At 40.0% G+C, this 22797-nt stretch overlaps 2 pseudogenes across 2 annotated transcripts; one reads left to right on the forward strand and one right to left on the reverse strand.

Annotated features, from left to right (window-relative positions):
• Positions 1–1756: 1756 nt before the first annotated feature.
• LOC306662192 (CCR4-NOT transcription complex subunit 9-like) lies at positions 1757–2716 on the forward strand (annotated as a pseudogene). Its single transcript has one exon. The product of its transcript is annotated as a CCR4-NOT transcription complex subunit 9-like (transcript).
• Positions 2717–9242: 6526 nt separating this feature from the next.
• Positions 9243–11966, reverse strand: LOC306660708 (dnaJ homolog subfamily C member 14-like; annotated as a pseudogene). Its single transcript has one exon. The product of its transcript is annotated as a dnaJ homolog subfamily C member 14-like (transcript).
• Positions 11967–22797: the final 10831 nt, after the last annotated feature.

Here is a 22797-nt window from a genome sequence, read left to right on the forward strand (position 1 = left end):
ATTATATTATATATATATCAAGGAAGAGCTTCTTATACATTATTTAGAAATAAATATGAAAAGCAATACACATTATGAGTAAAACTACAAAAAAATCCCTGTAGTAGACCAATGGTATAGAATAGAAGACACAGAGACAAATCCACATAAATATAGTTATCTCAAACTAGACAAAGATGCAAAAATATGCAGTGAAGAAAAGATAACCTTTTCAACAAATGGTGTTGGCAAACTGGAAATCCATATGCAGCAAAATGAAAATAAACTTCTATCTCTCACCCTGCACAAAACTCAACTCAAAATGGATCAAGGACCTAGGAATTAGACCAGAGACCCTGTACCAAATAGAAGAAGTAGGCTCAAATCTTCATTGTGTTGGCTTAGGATCAGACTTCTTTAACAAGACTCCCAAGGCAAAAGAAATAAAAGTAAAAATCAATCAATGGAATGTATTCAAACTAAAAAGCTTTTTCTCAGTAAAGGAAACAATCAATAATGTGGTGGGAGAGCCTACAGAATGGGAGAAAATCTTTTCCCATGCACTTCAGACAGAACACTAATCTCGAGAATATAAAAGAACTCATAAAACTTTACACCAATAAAACAAATAACCCAATCAATAAATGGGCTAAGGAACTGAGCAGACACTTCAAAGCAGAAGATATGCAATCAATCAACAAATATATGAAAAAATGTTCAACATCTCTAGTAATTAGAGAAATGCAAATCAAAACCACCCTAAGATTTCATCTAATTCCAATTAGAATGGCTATTATCAAGAATACAAGCAACAATAGGTGTGGGTGAGGATGTGGGGAAAAAGGCACACTCATACATTGCTGGTGAAGTTGCAGATTGGTGCAGTCACTCTGGAAAGCAGCATGGAGATTCCTCAGAAAACTTGGAATGGAACTACCATTTGACCCAGCTATCCCACTCCTTGGTTTATACTCAAAGGGCTTAAAATCAGCATACTACAGTGACACAGCCACATCAATGTTCATAGCAGCTCAATTCCCTAGTTTGTGGAACCAACCTCCATGCTGTTCAATAGATGAATGGATAAAGAAACTGTGGATATATACACAATGGATTACTCAGCCATAAAGAAGAAATTAAATTATGGCATTTGCAGGTAAATGGATGGAATTGGAAAATATCATGTTAAGTGAAATAAGCCAATCCCAAAAAACCAAAGGCCATTATGTTTTCACTGATAAGTGGATGTTGATACATACTGGGGGGAGGGAGTAAGGGAAGGAACTTTGCATTGCGTAGAGGGAAATGAGGAAAGGGAGAGGGCAGGGGGAAGGAAAGATGGTGGAATGAGACAAACATCATGACCATATGTACATGTATGATTACACAAATGATGTGAATCTATCTCATGTACAACCAGAGAAATGAAAAGTTGTATTTCATTTGCGTACAATGAATCAAAATGCATTCTGCTGTCATGTATAACTAAATAGAACAAACAATAAAAAAAGAAAGAAAAAATTAAAAATTAAAATTAAAAAACCCTGTAAACCGTGATGTGTATAAATGGACAGATATATTCCTGGAAGGGAAAACTCAATATTGGAAAGTTATCAGTTCTTGCTATGCTATTCTATACTTCTAAGGAAATGAAAAGCATCATCAGGATTTTGGAGGGATTGGTAACTATGGGCAAGGTTATTTAAACATCCACAAATCAAGGGGATGTGGATCGAGGGTGTCCAGCAAAAGACAGAGAGCAGCAGCTGCTTCCTACATGCACAGCCTGGTGACAGCAGTGCCTGTGCCTATTGCACTGACTCAGGTAGATAGAGAAAAGAACTGTCAGTGGATCAATGAGCTGTCCAGTCCTGAGACAAGGGAAAATGCTTTGCTAGAGCTCAGTTAGAAGCAAGAATCTGTTTCTGACCTTGAACCCATGCTGTGGCATTTATTTGGTACTATTGCAGTACTTTTACAGGAAATTGTAAATATTTATCCATCTATCAAGCCACCCACCTTGACAGCACATCAGTGTAACAGAGTTTGCAATGCTCTGGCATTACTACAATGTGTGGCATCACACCCAGAAACCAGGTCAGGTTTTCTTGCAGCACACATCCCACTTTTTTGTACCCCATTTTGCACACTGTCAGCAAAACGCATCCCCTTGAGTATCTTTGGCTTACTAACCTTGGAGTTATTGGAGCCTTGGTGAAAACAGATGAACAAGAAGTAATCAATGCTTTTATTGACAACAGAAATTATCCATGTTTGCACATTATGGAATCTGTAAGTGAACTTTCTAAAACAGATGCCAGAAGATCCTCTTAGATTACACTAGTTTGGCTTATGTATGTCAGACATATGAACGTTTCTGCCATGTTGCCATGATCTTGGGTAAAATTGTCCTGCAGCTGTCCAATAAACCTTCTGTTCATCTTTTGAAGCATGTAGTAAGATGTTACCTTCAACTCTCAGATAATCCCAGGGCACATGAAGCACTCAGACAGTGCCTCCCTGACAGCTGAAGGAGACAAATTTTGCCACAAAATGCTGGTTTTGCACAACTGGTAAAGAACCTACAAGAGGTTATCCCCAGGGCATACCCTACCCCCTCAGTGATCCTCCCTTGTCCCCTGCCACCACTCTCCCAAGTTTGGGATGGGAAGGGGATCCTATGAGGAAAACAGCTCAAGTTTTATCACCAACTGGGAATAGACAACCTCAAGGTTGAACTGCACTGGAGAAAAGGGGCAAGGTACCCTGCTGAGGTGTATGGGCTGCCATCTCAGGCTGCCTTGAGGACCTGGGCTCTCTCTGCTACTCCCAGGAAATGAGCTCCTGACATAACAGTCTGCCACCACAGCCCCAGGAGGGTGTCAACACTAGCAAATGCTGTATTTGCAACATCCCAAGATGACCCTTCTCCTTCAATTGTACTTAGCTACTGGCAGGGAGGGGAGGCAGTGGTGATAGAAGTACTCTAGGCATGGTGAACTCCTGGGACCAAGCCATGTGGTATTTTCACTTTGCTTTCCTGGAAGACTCAAGATGTGTCTTAATTCTCTCTCTCTCTCTCTCTCTCTCTCTCTCTCTCTATTTTTTTACTTTGTTTTTTTTTATTTTTATTTTTAATCTTAGAGAGGTGTGTTTAATGGACCCAAGGTGTAATTTCAGCAAAATTTATAAACTCAATAAAAAGTTGGTCTGGGCATTACATCCTCTCTGATGCAGGCTGATAGCTGCATCAAGTTGTTGGGAGAGGTGGGAGGTAGGGGTAAGATGTAAAGCCAAAGGACAGCAGGAACCCACCACCTGACACCCTCCTTCTCCCATTCTTTTACTCCCATTCCTGAATGTCACAAGGACTTTAACCTTGTTTTTGGCTGTAGCTGATAATTTTTAAAAATCTTAATGCTTTTCCTTTTTCTACTTTCCTCCTATTAAAATGTACATCTTAATTCATCTGTCTATCCTGAAAGTGTATAATATTGGGTGAGAAAATGAGTTGTGGTCTTCAAAGATATTTTCCACATGACTTTTTCTTAAATTATTTTTTAAAATAAAATTTTAAAATAAAAATTTTAAAATAAATAATTTTGGGGGATACAACTTGTTTCTCTGATTGTACATGAAGTAGAGTCACACCATTTGTGTAATCATACATGTACCTAGGGTAATGATGTTTGTCTCATTCTGAAGGGAGGTGCCTGGGATTAAGGTAATTAGGCCACCTGATCCCATTCTTTGTGTGAATTTCAGCAACTTCATCTGTCTTCATGATTGTACTTGAAGAAGTATTAATTGAATGAGTTTATTTTATTTAGATTTAAGATGAAGGGTTAGACCCTGCTCACTCAAGTTTGTTTTTCTTTTTTTTAACACAATTTCTTATGGTCTGGGAATTACAGGGTTCTTGCAAAATATTTTTCACTTGTTCATATTGTGTGGGAGAATCATTCTTCCTTCTTTGCAGCTTTAGATGACTATTCACAATCTACAGGCTTGAATCTGTATCTTAGTGTAAACTGCCTTGCTTTTCTCTTGTTAGCTCCTGTTCTTTCTCTCTCATGCCCACCTCCAATCAAAGATGGGATTACTGATAGAACTGTAGAAGAAGGACCAAGTCTTTCTGTCCACATCTCACAAAATTGAAGATATCTCTGAATAAGTTTGAGGAAGGCCTATAGGGGTAAATTCAGAGGAAACGTCGCAGAGGCAGTTTTGCCAACCCAAAGGCTTTCAAGTGACGTTCACAAAGGGAGCTGGTCTAATTAGTTGGCTTCTGTCTCTTTTAGACCCAGGAAAGTAGTAATTAAGTAGCCTAGATGTAGGAAGGGTAGAATAAGCACTTGTTCCCCTCCCTTCCAAAAAGAAGAGAACCTGGACACCTCAGTAGTCTTTGAGAAAGCAGAGGATAGCATGGAATTGATAGATGTCTTGACTCCCTTCAGCCCACAGCCTGCAATCTGAAGAATATAACTAGGTTAACCCTGATTATTACAACCAACTTCCTGCTGAGTCAAAGTTTTCTCATTCTCCCTCCACTGGGAAAGTAGCTGAGGCCCAGGGCCTTCCTCCCTGGGAAATTCTTTCTACATCTTTTGGTGCATTGGCCACGTTACTGTGCCAATAGTGTCTTTTTTATTTTTTTTAATTTATTTTTATTGTAAACAAATGGGATACATGTTGTTTCAGTTTGTACATGGAGTAAAAGCATACCATTTGCATATTCATATATTTACATAGAGTAATGATGTTTGATACATTGTTATATTTTTCCTTCCCCCCCACCCCTCCCACCTCTCTTTTCCCTCTATACAATCCCTCCTTCCTCCATTCTTGCCCCCCTCCCACCCCCCATTAAGTGTCATCATCCGCTTATCAGTGAGATCATTCATCCTTTGGTTTTTTGAGATTGGCTTATCTCACTTAACATGATATTCTCCAATTTCATTCATTTGCCTGCAAATGCCATAATTTTATTATTCTTTATAGCTGAGAAATATTCCATTGTATAAATATACCACAGTTTCTTTATCCATTCATCAATTGAAGGACATCTAGGTTGGTTCCAGTATCTGGCTATTGTGAATTGAGCCGCTATGAACATTGATGTGGCTGTATCTGTGTAGTATGCTGATTTTAAGTCCTTTGGGTATAGGCCGAGGAGTGGGATAGTTGGGTCAAATGGTAGGTCCATTCCAAGTTTTCTAAGGAATCTCCACACTGCTTTCCAGAGTGGCTGCACTAATTTGCAGTCCCACCAGCAATGTATGAGTGTACCTTCTACCCCACATCGTCTCCAACACCTATTGTTGCTTGTATTCTTGATAATCGCCATTCTAATTGGTGTGAGATGGAATCTTAGTGTAGTTTTGATTTGCATTTCTCTTATTACTAAAGATGGTGAACATTTTTTCATATATCTGTTGATTGCTTGTACATCTTCCTCTGTGAAGTGTCTGTTCATTTCCTTAGCCCATTTGTTGATTGGGTTATTTGTATTCTTGGTGTAGAGTTTTCTGAGTTCTTTATATATTCTGGAAATTAGTGCTCTATCTGAAGTATGATTGGCAAAGATATTCTCCCACTCTGTAGGCTCTCTCTTCACATTGCTGATAGTTTCCTTTGCTGAGAGAAAGCTATTTAGTTTGAATCTATCCCAATTATTGATTTTTGCTTTTATTTCTTGTGCTATGGGAGTCCTGTTAAGGAAGTCTGATCCTAAGCCAACAAGGTGAAGATGTGGACCTACTTTTTCTTCTATAATCTGCAGGGCCTCTGGTCTGATTCCGAGGTCCTTGATCCATTGTGAGTTGAGTTTTGTGCAGGGTGAGAGATAGGGGTTTAGTTTCATTCTGTTGCATATGGTTTTCCAGTTTTCCCAGCACCATTTGTTGAAGAGGCTATCTTTTCTCCATTGCATATTTTTGGCCCCTTTGTCTAGTATGAGAAAATTGTATTTATTTGGGTTTGTGTCCGTGTCCTCTATTCTGTACCATTGATCTACCTTTCTATTTTGGTACCAATACCATGCCGTTTTTGTTACTATTGCTTTGTGATAGAGTTGAAGATCTGGTATTGTGATACCCCCTGCTTTGCTCTTTCTACTGAGGATTGCTTTAGCTATTCTGGGTTTCTTATTCTTCCAGATGAATTTCATAATTGCTTGCTCTATTTCTGTGAGGTACATCATTGGGATTTTAATTGAAATTGCATTGAATCTGTATAGCACTTTTGGTAGTATGGACATTTTGACAGTATTAATTCTGCCTATCCAAGAACATGGGCGATCTTTCCATCTTCTAAGGTCTTCCTTAATTTCTTTCTTCAGTGTTTTGTAGTTTTCATTGTAGAGATCTTTTACCTCTTTGGTTAGATGGATGCCCAAGTATTTTATTTTTTTTGAGGCTATTGCAAATGGAATTGTTTTCCTCATTTCCCTTTCAGCTGTTTCGTCGCTTGCGTATAAAAATGCTTTCGATTTATGTGTGTTGATTTTATAGCCTGCTATTATGCTGAATTCATTGATGAGGTCTAGAAGTTTTCTGGAGGAGGTTTTTGGATCCTCTAATTATAGAATCATGTCATCCGCAAATAGTGACAGCTTAAGTTCCTCTTTTCCTATTCATATCCCTTTAATTTCTTTAGTCTGCCTAATTGCTCTGGCTAGAGTTTTGAGGACAATGTTGAATAGAAGTGGTGAAAGAGGACATCCCTGTCTTGTTCCTGTTTTTAAAGGGAATGGTTTCAGTTTTTCTCCATTAAGAATGATGTTGGCCATGGGCTTAGCATAAATAGCCTTTACAATGTTCAGGTATGTTCCTACTATCCCTATTTTTTCTAGTCTTTTGAGCATGAAAGGGTGTTGTATTTTGTCGAATGCTTTTTCTGCATCAATTGAAATAACCATATGATTCTTATCCTTAAGTCTATTGACATGATGGATTACGTTTATTGATTTACGAATGTTGAACCATCCTTGCATTCCAGGAATGAACCCCACTTGATCGTGGTGCACAATTTTCTTAATATGTTTTTGGATACGGTTTGCCAATATTTTGTTAAGGATCTTTGTGAGGGTGATATTAGCTTCATAGAATGAATTTGGTAGGGTACCCTCCTTTTCTATTTTCTGGAGTACTTTGAGAAGTATTGGAATGAGTTCTTCTTTGAAGGTCTTGTAGAACAGAATCCGTCTGGTCCTGGGCTTTTCTTGGATGGTAAATTTTTAATGGCTTCTTCTATTTCATTGCTTGATATTGATCTGTTTAAATTGTGTATGTCCTCCTGGTTCAGTTTGGGCGGAGCATATGTCTCTAGAAATTTGTCAATATCTTCGGTACTTTCTATTTTGTTGGAATACAGATTTTCAAAGTACCTTCTCATTATGTTCTGTATCTCAGTGGTGTCTGTCGTGATATTTCCTTTTGCATCATGTATTTTAGTAATTTGAGGCTTCTCTCTCCTTCTCTTTGTTAGTGTGGCTAAGGGTTTATCTATTTTGTTTACTTTCTCAAAGAACCAACTTTTTGTTATGTCAATTTTTTGAATAGTTTCTTTTGTTTCAATTTCATTGATTTCAGCTCTGATTTTAATTATTTCCTGTCTTCTACTACTTTTTGCTGTTATTCTGTTCTTCTTTTTCTAGGGCTTTGAGCTGTAATGTTAGGTCATTTAATTGTTGACTCTTCATTCTTTTCTGGAATGCGCTCCATGCAATGAATTTTCCTCTTAGTACCGCTTTCATAGTGTCCCAGAGATTTTGATATGTTGTATCATCATGCTCATTGACCTCTAAGAATTTTTTAATCTCCTCCCTGATGTTTTTTGTTACCTTGTTTCATTCAATAGCATATTATTTAGTCTCCAAGTCTTGGAGTAATTTCCTTTTTTTATTTTGTCATTGATTTCTACTCTCAGTCCATTATGATCTGATAGAACACAAGGCAGTATCTCTATTTTTTTGCATTTCCTAAGGGCTGCTTTGTGGCATAACACATGGTCTACTTTTGAGAAGGTTCCATGTGCTGCTGAGAAGAAAGTGTATCCACTCATTGATGGATGGAATGTTCTATGTATGTCTATTAAGTCTAGGTTATTGATTGTGTTATTGAGTTCTATGGTTTCTTTGGTTGGATTTTGTTTGGAAGATCTATCTAGTGGTAACAGTGGTGCGTTAAAGTTGCCCAGAATTATTGTGTTGTGGTCTATGTGATTCTTGAAATTGAGAAGGATTTGTTTGATGTACAGGGATGCACCATTGTTTGGGGCATAAATATTTACTATTGTTATGTCTTCCTGATTTATGGTTCCCTTAAGCAGTATGAAATGTCCTTCTTTATCCCTTCTGACTAACTTTGGCTTGAAGTCCACTTTATCTGATATAAGGATGGAAACCCCCGCTTTTTTACTGAGTCCATGTGCATGGTAGGTTTTTTCCCATCCTTTCACCTTTAGTCTGTGGATGTCTTTTTCTATGAGATGAGTCTCTTGCAGGCAGCATATTGTTGGGCCTTTCTTTTTAATCCATTCTGCCAATCTAAGTCTTTTGATTGATGAGTTTAGGCCATTAAAGTTCAGGGTTATTATTGAGAAATGATTTGTATTCCCAGTCATTTGGCTTATTTTTGGTTTTTAAGTTGGCTTGGTTTCTCCTTTGGGTGGTTTTTCTCTAAGGTAGTTCCTCCCTTTGCTGACCTCCGTTGTTGTTTTTCATTTCCTCCTCATGGAATATTTTGTTGAGAACATTCTGTAGTGCAGGCTTTCTATTTGTAAATTCTTTTAACTTTTGTTTATCATGGAAGGATTTTATTTCATCTTCAAATCTGAAGGTTAGTTCGCTGGGTATAGGATTCTTGTTTGGCAACCATGTTCTTTCATAGCTTGAAATATGTTGTTCCAGGCCCTTCTAGCTTTTAGAGTCTGGGTTGAGAAGTCAGCTGCTATTCGTATTGGTCTCCCCCTATATGTAATCTGATGCTTTTCTCTCGCGGCCTTCAAAATCCTATCATTATTTTTTTATTTATTTTTGCCAGTTATATATTTATAGAAAGATAGTCCCTGGCTTTAAATAGATATGTACATACAAATATGAACAAACTTAAAAAAATACAAACCCTTGGATCACAAGAGGGCTTCTAGGAACCCTGTTATCCTTTCTCCTCACCCAAAGGCAGAAGGCATGAGTCTGCTTCTTAAAAATTATTAATTTTGGCCATCCTTGCAGCAATAAGCCTGAAGTAGGGTGATTTCCCCACAAGGTGAAATTCAACAGTTTACACTCTTTGAACTCTATGCATCTTCAAAATTAGGGCTACATGCTTTCTTGTTCTGTCTTAACTAGTATATCAGAGTAAAGGAGGGGGTTTCACCCTGAAATGGGTCAAGAAATAAGATAGACTCAGTTTAAAAAGCAGGGGTGGTGTAATATCATCTGCTATAAAAGCAAATGACAAGGCAAAGGCTTACATACCCCAGGGAAATACCCAGTTCCCATACCTCAAAGGGATACATTGTCCAGCCTAGGTCCAGGCCTTAGGTTCTTTGCTCTAACCACCCCCTATTTCTTTGGTATTGTCAGAAGACAAGATTCAGTTCCTGGGTGCTGGGGGAGGAAGGCGAGTGGTTCAGGGGCTTCCTATGAGTACTGAGTGAACAATTTAAGCTTAACATTTTCCCTTTTTAAAATATTTAAAAATAATCAAATCAAACTCCATCCTGTGCTGTACACAGCCCTTTTGACTCCCTGACATTGATTTGAGGAAAAAAGAGAAGGGGCTTCAACGTTGGAAGGGCCTTCTCACTTTCTTCCGCTGCTTCGGTTTGGCTTCTCCCTTGGGTACTGTGCTGTTGGGCTTGGAGGCTGCAGTGGCCCCAGGGCCAGGCTGAGGAGCTGCAAAGAAGTTCCCATTGGACATCTGGCCAGGGGGTACTTGAAAGATCCGACTCAAGAAATCCTGAAGGTCAGCGGGAGGGGCATCTGGGGTGGCCCTCTGGCTACCACTGGTGCCTGGGATCTGAGAACCAAATGAGATGTGATAGGGAACTCTGTGGGTATCTGGGGAGATTCTGACATGCTGGCATCCAGCCCACTCTGTGATGTCATATACCTTTCCATCCATCAGTGCAAAGTAGGTAATCTTGAGGCCCAACATGCTTGATTCTGCCCAAAAGTCTCCTTCTTCAGCAGGGTGCAGCCTATTACATTCAGCACAATATCTGGCACTTTTAGGTTCCCAGTCCATTTCAAACCTCCTGTGCTTTCCTTGGCATTGGCTACACATCATAGTATTCATCGCCTCCTTGAGGTATCTTGCAGCTTGGACAGAAACTCATTCACAGACCGGCTCAACTCATTTTCTGCCATCCGTTTCATCTCATATTCCTTCTGCCTTTCAGGGTTGCTGACAATGTCCCAAGCTGCCTGCAAAACCTTGAAAGCCTCTTCAGCCTGGGGATGTTGATTTTTATTGGGATGAACCATCACTGCCAGCTGCCTATAGGCCTTCTTCAGCTCAATATCTGATGCTGTGGTTTCAACCCCAAGCACATGGAAAGAGTTTAACTCATCCTCAGGAACCCCAGTCATACTCAAGAGTCGAGCCACTTCCTCTTCAGGATGGCAATAGCGTCCACTAGCTACGGGTGCATTCCCCTGTCTATTAGTCCTCTGCTTGCCCCAAGGCAACTCTAGCCAACCCCACTGAACTATTCTTACCAGCTGCTGCCGTGGCCTGCTATCTCTCAGCACAGTCAAGCAACGCTGCAAAGCTGGAGAATCTAGCCAAGAGAAGAGCCAGGTGGCCTTATCCCTCCAGCCTAAATGGTCACCCAGTCCCACCAGAAACTGCCAGCCCAACTGCAGACAGCACAAAAAGAGGGCCAGAGCCAGGAGCAGCAAAGCACCCAGTAACCTAAGAAAACGGGTTAACAGTCCAACCCCATAGTAAAGCCCTTGGCTTAGAAAATGGAACATCATCTGGGCCCAGCCCCCCACCCTCCCTGCCCAGACTCCCACCCAAACTCGAAAAAGGTCCAGATCACTGCCTTTCAGCTGCCTGCATGCATAGATGAGATGGCCACAAGTTTCCACATATTCTCCCACCAATACCAGCAGTTCAATCAGCCACCAGAAGCCTGCCTGTCCAAGTCTGTTCCCCACAATCCCAGGCCTCTGCGCTTATCTGCCTGACTTCATTTCCTGCCCAGTCGATGTCGACCAGCAGACCTGGGATCTCTACGGCCACCCTCCCGAGTATCCTCCTTGGTTGGAAAGCGATGCCGCTGTCTTCGAGATGGGGGTTTCTTTCCGCTGGACACACGTGAAAAATCACTGGGGAATTTAAGAGTTTCTTCATCATCATATTCCTCTTCCAACTCTTCATCTTCCCCCAAGGCTGGAGAGGTACAATGGTGGCAAAAGTTGCTAGAAGAGCCATCTCCTTGCTCAGAATATGGCCCTTCAGGGATTCCAGGGGTTCCCTGGCAGTTACAAGCAGATGGAATGGAAAGAAAAGAAGGGTTCCCATCCTCTTGGTACCCGGCCTCATTCTCTCTTGAGAGTTCCTGGTTCACTCCTGACTCTTCTGAAGATTCTTCACTCTGATCAGGGTCCTTTCCTTCCCTAGGTGGTCCTGGACCCCTTGGGGGGCCATGGCTTGGATCCGACCAGTGGGCTGGGTTTGGGGGTTGTGTGTACTTAGGACCAGAGTGCTCTGTGAAGCAGCGGGTACCATTAGGGGCAGTCCCTGCTGAGTCCCTGAGTCCTGAGAATGAAAGTATTTCAGGGTCCCCGGAGGATCCTAAAGTTCTGAGGGAGGCACCACCACTTTGGTGGGCTCCACACAACCCTCTTTCTCCGGGGTGCTTCTGGGCCATGACCCCAGGGCTTCCTGAGGGTTTTAGGTCACTGCCATCATTATATTATGTGCAGATGCCGAAGAGCGGGGGTAACTCCTCCCCCTTGAGCAGCTGGGCCTGGAGTCAGGGGGAGCTACTAGAGCAGCTCCCCCGGCTCTGCCTCCCGTTCCTGCTCTGCTTCCGCCTTCCGTCCCTATCTTTATTTTGAATGTTAGGCATTTTCATTATAATGTGCCTTGGTGTGGATCTGTTGCGATTCTGTGCATTTGGTGTTCTGTAAGCCTCTTGTATTTGATTTTCCATTTCATTCTTCAGGTTTGAGAAATTTCTGATATTATTTCATTGAATAGGTTGTTCATTCCTTTGGTTTGTATCTCTGTGCCTTCCTCAATCCTAATAATTCTTAAATTTGGTCTTTTCATGATATCCCATAGTTCTTGGAGATTCTGTTCATCATTTCTTACCATTTTCTCTGTTTGGGCGACTTCATATTCAAAATTAAATATTTTGTCTTCATTGTCTGAGGTTCTGTCTTCCAAGTGGTCTAGTCTGTTGGTGATGCTTTCCATTGAGTTTTTTATTTGGTTTATTGTCTCCTTCATTTCAAGGATTTCCGTTTGTTTTCTTTTTGAGAATCTCTATTTCTTTGTTGAAATGATCTTTTGCTTCCTGCAGGTGCTCTTTCAGCTTATTGGTATTATCATTCATTGCCTGCATTTGCTCTCTTATCTCATGCTTTGCTTCGCGAATCATCTTTTTTTTTTATATTTAGAAATTTTCTCTTTTTAAAAAAATTTTTTTTAATTTTTATTGTAAACAAATGGGATACATGTTGTTTCTCTTGTACATGGCGTAAAGGCATACCATTTGTGTAATCATAAATTTACATAGAACAATGTTGTTTGATTTATTCTGTTATTTTTCCCTTCCCCCCACCCCTCCCACCCCTCTTTTCCCTCTATACAGTGCTTCCTTCCTCCATACTTGCCCCCCTCCCTAACCCTAACTCTAACCCTAACACTAACCCTTCCCTCCCCCCCATTATGTGTCATCCTCCACTTATTAGCGATATCATTCGTCCTTTGGCTTTTTGAGATTGGCTTATCTCACTTAGCATGATATTCTCCAATTTCATCCATTTGCCTGCAAATGCCATAATTTTATCATTCTTTATGGCTGAGTAATATTCCATTGTATATATATACCACAGTTTCTTTATCCACTCATCAATTGAAGGGCATCTAGGTTGGTTCCACAGTCTGGCTATTGTGAATTGAGGAGCTATGAACATTGATGTGGCTGTATCTCTGTAGTATGCTGATTTTAAGTCCTTTGGGTATAGGCCAAGGAGTGGGATAGCTGGGTCAAATGGAGGGTCCATTCCAAGTTTTCTAAGTAATCTCCACAATGCTTTCCAGAGTGGCTGCACCAATTTGCAGTCCCACCAGCAATGTATGAGTGTACCTTTCTCCCCACATCCTCGCCAACACCTGTTGTTGCTCGTATTCTTGATAATTGCCATTCTAATTGGGGTGAGATGGAATCTTAGGGTGGTTTTGATTTGCATTTCTCTAATTACTAGAGATGTTGAACATTTTTCTATATGTTTGTTGATTGCTTGTAGATCTTCTTCTGTGAAGTGTCTATTCATTTCCTTAGCCTATTTGTCGACTGGATTATTTGAATTCTTGGAGTAGAGTTTTTTGAGTTCTTTATGGATTCTGGAGATTAGTGCTCTATCTGAAGTATGATTGGCAAAGATATTCTCCCACTCTGTAGGCTCTTCACATTACTGATAGTTTCCTTTGCTGAGAGAAAGCTTTTTAGTTTGAATCTATCCCAGTTATTGATTCTTGCTTTTATTTCTTGTGCTATGGGAGTCCTGTTAAGGAAGTCTGGTCCTAAGCCGACATGTTGAAGATCTGGACCTACTTTTTCTTCTATAAGATGCAGGGTCTCTGGTCTGATTCCGAGATCCTTAATCCATTTTGAGTTTAGTTTCATGCATGGTGAGAGATATGGGTTTAGTTTCATTCTCTTGCATATGGATTTCCAATTCTCCCAGCACCATTTGTTGAAGAGGCTATCTTTTCTCCATTGCATATTTTTGGCACCTTTGTCTAGTATGAGAAAATTGTATTTATTTGGGTTTGTGTCCGTGTCCTCTATTCTATACCATTGATCTACCTTTCTATTTTGGTACCAATACCATGCCGTTTTTGTTACTATTGCTTTGTAGTAGAGCTGAAGATCTGGTATTGCAATACCCCCTGCTTCACTCTTCCTGCTAAGGATTGCTTTAGCTATTCTGGGTTTCTTATTCTTCCAGATGAATTTCATAATTGCTTGCTCTATTTCTGTGAGTTACGTCATTGGGATTTTAATTGGAATTGCATTGAATTTGTTTAGCACTTTAGGTAGTATGGCCATTTTGACAATATTAATTCTTCCTATCCAAGAACATGGAAGATCTTTCCATCTTCTAAGGTGTTCTTTAATTTCTTTCTTTAGTGTTGTATAGTTCTCATTGTAGAGGTCTTTCATCTCTTTTGTGAGATTGATTCCCAAGTATTTTATTTTTTTCGAGGCTATTGTGAATGGGGTAGTTTTCCTAATTTCTCTTTCTGAAGATTCATCACTTATGTATAAAAATGCGTTGGATTTATGGGCATTGATTTTGTAACCTGCTACTTTACTGAATTCACTTATGAGTTCTAAGAGTTTTCTGGTGGAATTTCCAGGTTCCTCTAAATATATAATCATGTCATCAGCGAACAGGGATAGTTTGAGTTCTTCTTTTCCAATTTGTATCCCTTTAATTTCTTTGGTTTGTCTAATTGCTCTGGCTAGAGTCTGAAGAACGATGTTGAATAGAAGTGGTGAAAGAGGGCATCCCTGCCTTGTTCCAGTTTTTAGTGGGAATGCTTTCAGTTTTTCACCATTTAGAATGATATTAGCCATGGGCTTAGCATAAATGGCTTTTACAATGTTAAGGAATGTTCCCACTCTCCCTATTTTTTCTAGTGTTTTGAGCATGAAGGGGTGCTGTATTTTATCAAATGCTTTTTCTGCATCTATTGAAATCATCATGTGATTCTTGACTTTAAGTCTATTGATATGGTGAATTACGTTTATTGATTTCTGGATGTTGAACCAACCTTGCATCCCTGGGATGAAACCCACTTGATCATGGTGCACTATCTTTTTAATATGTTTTTGTATGTGATTTGCTAAAATTTTGTTGAGAATTTTTGCGTCGATGTTCATTAAGGATATTGGTCTGAAATTTTTTTCTTTGAGAGTCTCTGTCTGGTTTAGGTATCAGTGTGATATTGGCTTCATAGAATGAGTTTGGGAGGGTTCCTTCCTCTTCTATTTTATGGAATACTTTGAGAAGTATTGGAATGAGCTCTTCTTTAAAGGTTTTGTAGAACTGGGCTGAGAATCCATCTGGTCCCGGACTTTTTTTTGTTGGTAGGCTTTTGATGACTTCTTCTATTTCAGTACTTGAAATTGGTCTATTTAAATTGTGTGTGTCCTCCTCGTTCAGTTTAGGCAATTCATATGTCTCTAGAAACCTGTTGATGTCTTCGAAATTTTCTATTTTGTTGGAGTATAGATTTTCAAAATAGCTTCTAATTATGTTTTGTATTTCACTCGTGTCTGTTGTGATATTTCCTTGTTTATTCCGATTTTTAGTGATTTGGGTTTTCTCTCGTCTTCTCTTTGTTAGTGTGGCTAAAGGTTTATCAATTTTGTTTATTTTTTCAAAGAACCAACTATTTATTTTGTCAATTTTTTGTATTGTTTCTTTTGTTTCAATTTCATTGATTTCAGCTCTGAGTTTAACTATTTCCTGTCTTCTACTACTTTTGGTGCTGGTCTGTTCTTCTTTTTCTAGGGCTTTGAGCTGTAGTGTTAGGTCGTTTATTTGTTGAGTTTTACTTCTTTTATTAAATGCGCTCCATGAAATAAATTTCCCTCTAGGTACTGCTTTCATAGTGTCCCAGAGATTTTGATATGATGTGTCTTTGTTCTCATTTACCTCTAAGAATTTTTTAATTTCCTTCCTAATATCTTCTGTTATCCATTCATCATATAATAGCATGTTGTTTAATCTCCAGATATTGGAATAGTTTCTGTGTTTTACTCTTTCATTTATTTCTAACTTCAATCCATTATGATCTGATAGAATACATGGTAGTGTCTCTATCTTCTTGTATTTGCTAACATTAGCTTTGTGGCATAATATATGGTCTGTTTTAGAGAAGGATCCATGTGCTGCTGAGAAGAAAGTGTATTCGCTCTTGGTTGGATGGTATATTCTATAAATATCCGCTAAGTCTAAATTATTGATTGTGTTATTGAGATCTATGGTTTCTTTGTTCAATTTTTGTCTGGAAGATCTGTCCAGTGGTGAGAGAGGCGTGTTAAAATCACCTAGTATTATTGTGTTATGGTCTATTTGGTTTCTGAAATTGAGAAGGATTTGTTTGACGTACATGGATGAGCCACTGTTTGGGGCATAGATGTTTATGATTGTTATACCTTGCTGATTTATGCTTCCCTTAAGCAGTATGAAATGACCTTCTTTATCCCTTCTGACTAACTTTGGCTTGAAGTCCACATTATCTGAAATGAGGATGGATACTCCAGCTTTTTTGCTGAGTCCATGTGCATGGTATGTTTTTCCCCATCCTTTCACCTTTAGTCTATGGGTGTCTTTTTCTATGAGGTGAGTCTCTTGTAGGCAACATAATGTTGGATCTTTCTTTTTAATCCAATCTGCCAGTCTATGTCTTTTGATTGATGAATTCAGGCCATTAACATTCAGGGTTTTTATTGAGATATGATTTGGTTTCCCGGTCATTTGGTTCATTTTTAAAATTTTATTTATTTATTTGTTTGACACAACTTGTTTCCTCCTTTATTTGACACTTCCTTTAGGATAATTCCTCCGTTTGCTGATTTGCTTCTTTGTTTTTCATCTCTTCCTCATGGAATATTTTGCTGAGAATGTTCTGTAATGCTGGCTTTCTTTTTGTAAATTCTTTTAGCTTTTGTTTATCATGGAAGGATTTTATTTCATTGTCAAATTTGAAGGTAAGTTTTGCTGGGTATAAGATTCTTGGTTGGCATCCATTTTCTTTCAGGGCTTGAAAAATGTTGTTCCAGGCCCTTCTAGCTTTTATTGTCTGGATTGAAAAATCTGCTGATATCTGTATTGGTTTCCCCCTGAATGTAATTTGGTTCTTTTCTCTCACAGCCTTTAAAATTCTGTCTTTATTTTGTATGTTAGGTATTTTCATTATAATGTGCCTTGGTGTGGGTCTGTTGTAATTTTGTGTATTTGGAGTCCTGTAAGCCTCTTGAACTTGATTTTCCACTTCGTTCTTCAGATTTGGGAAATTTTCTGATATTATTTCATTGAATAGATTGTTCATTCCTTTGGTTTGTTTCTCTATGCCTTCCTCAATCCCAATAATTCTTAAATTTGTTCTTTTCATGATATCCCATAGTTCTTGTAGATTCTGTTCATGATTTCTTACTATCTTCTCTGTTTGTTCAACTTTGTTTTCAAGGTTAAATATTTTGTCTTCAATGTCTGAGGTTCTGTCTTCCAGGTGTTCTATCCTACTGGATATGCTTTCTATGGAGTTCTTAATTTGGTTTATTGTTTCCTTCATGTCAAGGATTTCTGTTTGTTTTTTTTCAATATCTCTAACTCTATTGAAATGATCTTTTGCTTCCTGTATTTGCTCTTTTAACTGTCGATTGCTGCGATCATTCAATGCCTGCATTTGCTCTTTCATCTCATCATTCAGTGTGTGCATTTGCTCTTTCATCTCATTGTTTGCTTCCCTAATCATTTTAATTATGTACATTCTGAACTCCTTTTCTGTCATTTCTTCTGCCATGCTGTCATTGGGTTTTATTGATGTAACATCTAGATTTGTTTGCAGCATTTTCTTTCCCTGTTTTCTCATATTGTTCAGGTATCAGTGGACCGCTGAGATATTGCAGATTTCCTCTGTTGACTTACAATGTCCCTGAAGATTTCTATATATATCCCCTCTTAGCCTCAATTAATTCTTGGAGGAACTTGATAATGCGGTGGTCCACAAGGAAGCTGCCTCTCTAGGAGTGGTGGCCTTCAGGTGGGGTATATTCCCTGCTAGTGGGCAGAGGTGCCTCCACTTGTTAACCAATGGTCATCCAAAGGGGAACTAGGCTGCGGGCTGAGGCAAGGACTGTTTGGGCCTGTGTCTCTGTTTTTACCATTCTTGTGGGGAAACCTCACCTGGCAGGGAAGACTCACCCAGTGGGGAGGTCTCGCTGGTCAGTTCCCCTCCTAGAGGTTCCCCTCAATTTACAGGTACCGCCCGGGCTGCGCTGCCTTCCTCTGCAAAGTGCCTGGCCCTACCTCCTGGGCCTGGGAGCCTCACCCTTCGCAGATGAATCTCCTTAGGCTGCCCCTCCTCAGAGAATCTGCCCACAGTCCTGGAGCCTTCGCTCCGCCCCTAAGCAAGTCTCTGTGCGGCTCTTCCACCAAGAAGCCTCCTAGGTCCTGGACCCTGCTCTGCACCTAATTGCCTGGCTATGCGGCCCCTCCTCTGAGCAGCCACCTGGGGCCCCGTACAATCGCTCTGAGTCCCAGAGACCCGCCACACGCCTCTTCCTCCAGACAGCCGCCCGGTGTTCCGGTGCGGTCACTAGGAGTCCAAGCAACTCACTGCGTGCCTCCTCCTCCCACCAATCGCCCGTAGTGCTGGGCAATCACTCCGAGTCGAAGTGACCTGCCCCGTTCCTCCTCCTCCTCCAGGTAACCCCCGGGTGTTCAGGAGCGGTTGCCCTGAGTGGCTCTGAATCCATGTGACCCGCTGCACGCCTCCTCTGGGCAGCCACCTGGAGCTCTGGTGCGGCCACTCGAGACCAAGCGACCCACCGCGCTCCTCCTCCAGGCAGCCCCCCGGTGTTCAGGAGTGGTCGCTTTAAGTCCAAACAACTCACCACTCACCTCCTCCTCTGAGCAGCCGCCTGGAGCTCTAATGCAGTCACTGCGAGTCCTCCTCCTCCTCAGGGCAGGTCCAGTGTTCAGAAGTGGTCTGAGTTCAAACAGCTTGCCACGCAGCTCCTCCTCTGGCAACCACCTGTAGCTCTGGTGCAGTCACTCGGAATCCAAGCGGCCACACTCCTCCTCCTCCTCCTCCTCAGGGCAGGCCCCGGTGTTCTGAGTCCACACAGCTCTCCTCGCTACTCCTCCCCTGGGCAGCCGCCGGAGCCCCAGTGGTTGCTTCGAGTCCCAGCGCTGTGCTGAGTGACCTCCTCTACGACGCTCCCTGTTGTCCGAGTTCACTGCTCCAGCGGGGGGAGGGGCGTCTCGTCGGCAGCTCTACTTCACAAAGTTCCCTGCGTTCCGGGACTACCACCCCATCCGGGTCGCCTCCCCAACGGGAGTGACTCACTCAGCTGCTTTGAGTTGGTCCCAAGTCTCTCAGTATCTCCTCTTTTGAATTCTGAGTCCTGGAGCAACATGAAATGCAGCCACCCTCTAGGCCGCCATCTTGAAAAACCGCTAATAGTGTCTTAATTCTTGTCCCATCTATTCTCAGTTGGCCTTGGAATCCACATAGGAGCCAGTGGGGGAGGGGTGGGATAAATATTATTCCTTGTGGTTGGTCCTGGTGTTATATAAAGAGACCCTCTCCCCTTATTCTGTGTTCCTCATCCCTCTCACTCCCTCAGCAGGATTGAAATCAAACATGCTTCTCATGTATCAATGAGAAAAATAACTAAAATATTATTTTAATTTTTTCATGATTACAGGTTCCAGTTGCCCTTGGACAAGGAACCCAGCAATGCACCTATAGTTAAACAAGTTGAGTATATTACTCATAATGTTATGCGAGATTGTACAGCATGGGTAAGAGGTTACTGTTAAGGACCTATTATGGGATTTCAACTTTTATTGGGTGATTTGGGGGACAGTCTTTGAAAAGAGAGGTTTATTCTGGATTTAGTGCTATAAGGAAATGGGGGTCATTTCTATAATTGGGTGTTTTAAGTTTTACCTATAGGGAGGATGGGCTAGAGTAAGATTAAAATTTATTTTAAAAAAGCAACATTTGCCCATCTTAGCCAGGAGAGGGGGATGTTTGGTATTTTGTGATTTGCACTGTGATTGTGCTTAGACAAGCAGTAGTCTTGTTTCTCACTTCATCCTTGTCTCACAGTGACTTCCTCTGAAGTGGATGTTTTGTGAGATTATTTATGTTCAATGAGAAAACAAGAGAGCTTAGCTTTGAGTGCCAGGCCTACTTCTAACAGCTCTGTGGTCTACTTGAAATTGTTAAGTCAGTTCCTGGATCTTAAAGGCTCATTTTCTTTCTCACAAACATATTTGAACTTAATGCTGCTATATTACTTTTTCAATTATTTAAACTATTTCTTAATTCTCATTTTCCTTTTTCTGACTTCTTAAAATGCAACTTTTATTAAATGTTATTTAGTTGTCTTCCTTAAAATTTTTAATAGTTTTTATTTTAAAAAAATCTAAAGTTAGCCAACCCATAATTCTGAGAATGATACATGAGCTTTGAAAATTTTAAACTAAAATTTACTCTCATTGCTTATGTTATTGTATCTACTATTTTATTCTCATTTTTAGAGAAAACTATGTAGGTCATTAGTAATATTGCAAATAGACAACCCACATTTAAATTCTACTAACATATTTTCCAGTTCTTTATTCACAGTTATTTTTTGTGTTCCTTTTTTTTTCTGGTTCTACTTTCCTTCTTATTAAATGAAATAGATCCTTTTAGGCATTCTTTCACATGAAGTTTGTAAATGTGTAGATTATCTTGTTTGTGTGTTGCTGACACGAATCTGCTATACAGGAAAATCATGTCATTTCTCTTGATTGCTTTTAAGATTTTCTTCTTTTGTAGTTTCTCATTCCTTTCTTTTAGCAAAAGTTAAAAGGTCCCCAGCATGGTGACACATTCCTATAATCTTAATGTCTCCAGAGGCTGAAGCAGGAGGATTGCTAGTTCAAAGCGACCCTTAGCGATTTAGCAAGAAAAAAAAAAGTTAAAATGTTTGTGACCCCTGACAGATTTATAACATTAACAAATCTGAGTGATCCCAAAAGCTGTGCATTTATTTCTTCAACAATTTTTATTGAAAGTCCATTACTTGCCAGTAAGAATTTATATGTATTTTGATAACACACTAACAAATATTCCATGCATAAAATCTTATATATGATACAGGTTAGCAAAAGAGATTTTTGCTACTACCTAGGTTTTCAGCCTTAAAGTACAATTGTTGTCAGATTATCTGTGCAGGACACTCTAAGACTTTGAAAGACTAGTTTCCTGATTCTTAGCGTATCAGTTACCCCCAGGTTTCAGAAAATAAGACTAAGAATTTATTAGATAGTTGAGATTAGCAAAGTATATGTCCTTATAGAGTTATTAATATTCTTAAAGTGGGAGAAAGGGTGACTCAAAAATTCTCTTAGAGAATTTGACATGTCCAGTACAAAAGCATTTCAGAAGCTAACGGATCACACCTATAAAAGTTTAAACATTAACAAGCAAGTGTGGACTCCTATTGTACAGTGAGAAGAGGGAGGTTTCAAAAAGACCAAAGAAGCTGAACTTTCACAGCTGGAGGCAAGGAGTCCCCATGGAACACATGGGGATTCCATGGAAAGAGATCATATTTTAGTCTTCAAGTCCAGTTTTCTCTCTTCTACCTTGTAATAGTTTGTGAAGTTCTAATAACTTGCTACCAAGTCCCCAAACAGTATCTGAATCCTATTGCCAATCTTCAAAATAATATAGAATTCCTAGTTCTGACCACAATAGAGTAACAGTGACGAGGTCTATCTTCTAGTCTAGGTATACCTTCTTGCCTAAAACAACTGAATACCAGGCAAAGGAATAACATAATAGTTTTGGAAGCATTGGGTTCAGGTAATAATGGACAATGACCATTAAGAATGGGGAAATAACTGAGGCTAACTTTGTAATTGTCTCTGACTACTGGTTGGAGACTTAGCTGCCATGCAGGTTGCTTTGCCATTTGGGTCATGTGATCAACAAAATCAATGGGCTTTTCCAGGCAGTGGTGCATGCCTATAATCCAAGATACATAGGAACCTGAGGCAGGAGGATCACAAGTTTGAGGTTAGCCTCAGCAACTTAGCAAGGCCCTAAACAACTTAGACCTTGTCTCAAATAAAAAATAAAAAGAGCTGGAGATATATCTCAGTGGTGAATTGCTCCTGACTTCAATTTCCAGTACCAGAAACAACAACAACAACAAAAATCAATGGACTTAAAGTGCTATTAATAGGAAGCATTATTGTTGTAGCCTTTTACAGGTCCTAAAAGTGAATCACAGTGCTGGCCCCTAGGATTTGGGAGCAAAGTCCTGTAACCTTTTGTGGACAACTATTTTACACTTGAGAAACAGATTTGTTCTATTAGTGAGCCTTAGTGGAGACTAATGTTTAACCATGGGCCACCAAATTACCAAGTTATTTGCATTGCCCATTGTATCCACCAAACCATAAAATTTTTACGTGCATAACCATACTACATCCACTTCCAATGGAAATAGTATGTATGAGACCAAGCTCAAGTAGTCCTTAAAGTCATATGTAAGGTACAGAAAAAAGTGAACCACATGCCCAAGATCCCTATACTACATGGTCATGGGATATTCTTTATTACCATTTGAGTTTAGTATCTCCAGATTCATCAGGGTTTTCCCATACCTCTCCATTCTAACTTTCAGAATCCCATTTATCCTCAATTAATGTCCTCACTTACTCTGAGAAGCTAGGAATTTGTGTTGTAATTCCACCACTTGCATGGTGAAATTCTGGGTTTGATTTTTAGCAGTCTCAACTTTAGTGGTTTATAGGAGATAGGAGAC

This window comes from Sciurus vulgaris, assembly GCF_902686455.1.
Source record: "Sciurus vulgaris genome assembly, chromosome: 5".
Taxonomy (NCBI): Eukaryota; Metazoa; Chordata; class Mammalia; order Rodentia; family Sciuridae; genus Sciurus; species Sciurus vulgaris.